This window comes from Physeter macrocephalus, chromosome 17 (genome assembly GCF_002837175.3).
Source record: "Physeter macrocephalus isolate SW-GA chromosome 17, ASM283717v5, whole genome shotgun sequence".
NCBI classification, from domain to species: domain Eukaryota; kingdom Metazoa; phylum Chordata; class Mammalia; order Artiodactyla; family Physeteridae; genus Physeter; species Physeter macrocephalus.
Genome location: NC_041230.1, coordinates 29,912,927 through 29,916,238, shown reverse-complemented (window position 1 = coordinate 29,916,238; position 3,312 = coordinate 29,912,927).

Sequence of the window (3,312 nt, the reverse complement as noted above, 5' to 3'; positions counted from 1 at the left end):
CTAGAAAACCACATGACTCACAGGTCACTGAGTAGAGTACACAGTAGGGTCTTGCTTCAGTCGTGGAAAATAATCATCCCTAGAGAACTCTGTTCAAGTCCCACCTAATAGTTCTTCAAAGCTATAACCAAAAGGATCAAATTTCTTCCAAGTAACTTAAACATGTCCCAGAACAAACCTCAAAAAGATTTATAGGGATACAAAAATATCCAGGACTCAGTAAGGTAAAATTCACAATGTCTGGCATCTAATCAAAAATTAACAGACATGCAAGGAGTAAAAAGATACAACCATAATGAGGAGGACGATTAAAACAATTGGTATACATGTATTCCATATGTTCAGAATTTGAAGTACAGGTGTGAAAGATATAAGAGGACCCAAATCAAACTTCAAGAGATGAAAAATACAATTATGAGATGAAGAATAGACTTGAGGGGAGTAATGGCAGATTAGACACTGCAAAGAAAATATTAGTGAACTTAAAAACACAGGGCACTTGACTGGTGGTCCAGTAGTAAAGAATCCACCTTTCGATGCAGGGGACGCAGGTTCAATCCCTGGTCAGGGAACTAAGATCCCTCGTGCTGCGGGGCAACTAAGCCCGTGTGCCACAACTACTGAGCTCACGTGCCTCAACGAGAGAGTCCACGTGCCGCAAACTACAGAACCCAAGAGCTCTGGACCCTGCGTGCCACACCTACAGAGCCCACGCACCCTGGAGCCTGCGTGCCACAACTAGAGAGAGAAAACCCACATGCCACAACTAGGGAGAAGCGCCCGCGCACTGCAACGAAGAGTAGCCCCTGTTCGCCGCAACTGGAGAAAGCCTGGTGCAACAACGAAGACCCAACACAGCCAAAAATTTTAAAAACAAATAAATTAATTAATTTTTTAAAAAAAAAAGAGAGAGATTGTCCAGACCTCTGCACAGGGAGGGGAAACCAGGCAGAACCTAGCAGACTCCCTGAGTTGAAGAGACAAATCTAAGAGTCTAGTGAGACCAAAGTGGATAGAGTTCACAGCACCAGCAAGGAGGGAGGTGCACAGAGAACTCCAGACACTGCAGAGGGTGCCCTTTAAGTATTTAACGAGTACTGATCAGTGCATATGTGTGAGAAAACTACCCATCAGGAAAAGAACCATCCAAAATAATAAAATGGTGATAACAGTTATAAAAAGATTGTTTAAATGAAGTTGTATAATAATAGAAGTGGTTTTATCTTCACTTCTGGGACCACTTAGTGTTTGGAGTCTTCTAGACTAACAGGATTGTTTTTCCCATCACAATTTTCTTAGCTGTGGTGATAGTAATAAATGCATTCATTGATGTCTTCAAGAAGTCTTTTTAAAAAGGGAAAAATAACACCTTTATGTGACATAGAATAGACAATAAAGTTTCACCATTAAGATATGGAGTCAATCTAAAACAAACAGGAGGACAATGACACAGATAATGAGGAGGTACCATGGTGCACTTTATTATTTAGTCATTCATTCATTAACAGATATTTAGGGATGCATATTATTCACCAGGTCCTAGCTACAAAAATAAAATGATAGTCTCCAAAATTTTAAAGAAATAATAAAGTAGTGTAATGAGAAACATAAACAATTACATAATAAAATAAATGATGTCACAGAGATGGGAAAGAAAAGAAAAAACATTTTGTTTTGTCTAAACTAGATGTTAGGAAATGTTTCATGCAACAATGATGATTAAGATTAAAAAATGGATATGAAATTTCTAGGTGTACAAATTGGGTCAGATACCCCAGCCAGAGTAAGCAGCAACTGTAAAAATTACAAATGTGTGGGTTTTCACTGGTGGTCCAGTAGTAAAGAATCCACCTTTCGATGCAGGGGACACAGGTTCAATCCCTGGTCAGGGAACTAAGATCCCTCGTGCTGCGGGGCAACTAAGCCCGTGTGCCACAACTACTGAGCTCACGTGCCTCAACGAGAGAGTCCACGTGCCGCAAACTACAGAACCCAAGAGCTCTGGACCCTGCGTGCCACACCTACAGAGCCCACGCACCCTGGAGCCTGCGTGCCACAACTAGAGAGAGAAAACCCACATGCCACAACTAGGGAGAAGCCCGCGTACCACAACAAAGAGCCCATGCAGCAACAAAAGATCCTGCACGCCTCAACAAAGACCCCACGTGCCATAACTAAGACCCGATTCAGCCAAAAAAAGAAAAAAATAGCAATAGAAACTATTCAAAATGTACCATTGGGAAAAAAATGTAACAATGAGAGAAAAAAGAACCCAATAAAATTAAAACTGCATCAGTGAGATGTGGGACAACTTCAAGCAGCCTAATATATGGGTAGTTGTAGTCCTACAAAAGGGGGGAGAGAGAGAAAAAATATTTGAACAAATTACAGTCAAAAACTTTCAAATATGACAAAAACTATAAACCCACACATCCAAACCCAAATCAACCCCAAGCACAAGAAAAATTTAAAAAAAAATACTATACCAAGGTGCCAACTATACCAAGGCACATAATAATCAAATTACTGGACTTCCCTGGTGGTGCAGTGGTTAAGCATCTGCCTGCCAATGCAGGGGACATGGGTTCAATCCCTGGTCCAGGAAGATGCCACATGCCACAGAGCAACTAAGCCCCTGTGCCACAACTACTAAGCCTGCACTCTAGAGCCCGTGAGCCACAAGTACTGAGCCTGCATGCCACAACTACTGAATCCCGCACCTAGAGCCCATGCTCCACAACAAGAGAAGCCACCGCAATGAGAAGTCCATGCACTGCAATGAAGAGTAGCCCCCACTCGCCACAACTGGAGAAAGCCCGTGCGACCAAGGTGCCAACTATACCAAGGCACATAATAATCAAATTACTGGACTTCCCTGGTGGTGCAGTGGTTAAGCATCTGCCTGCCAATGCAGGGGACATGGGTTCAATCCCTGGTCCAGGAAGATGACATGCCACAGAGCAACTAAGCCCCTGTGCCACAACTACTAAGCCTGCACTCCAGAGCCCGTGAGCCACAACTACTGAGCCTGCATGCCACAACTACTGAATCCCGCACCTAGAGTCCATGCTCCACAACAAGAGAAGCCACCGCAATGAGAAGTCCATGCACTGCAATGAAGAGTAGCCCCCACTCGCCACAACTGGAGAAAGCCCGTGCGCAGCAATGAAGACCCAACACAGCCAAAAATAAATAAATTTATTCTTTAAAAAATCAAATTGGGCTTCCCTGGTGGCACAGTGGTTGAGAGTCCGCCTGCCGATGCAGGGGACACGGGTTCGTGCCCCGGTCCGGGAAGATCCCACATGCCGC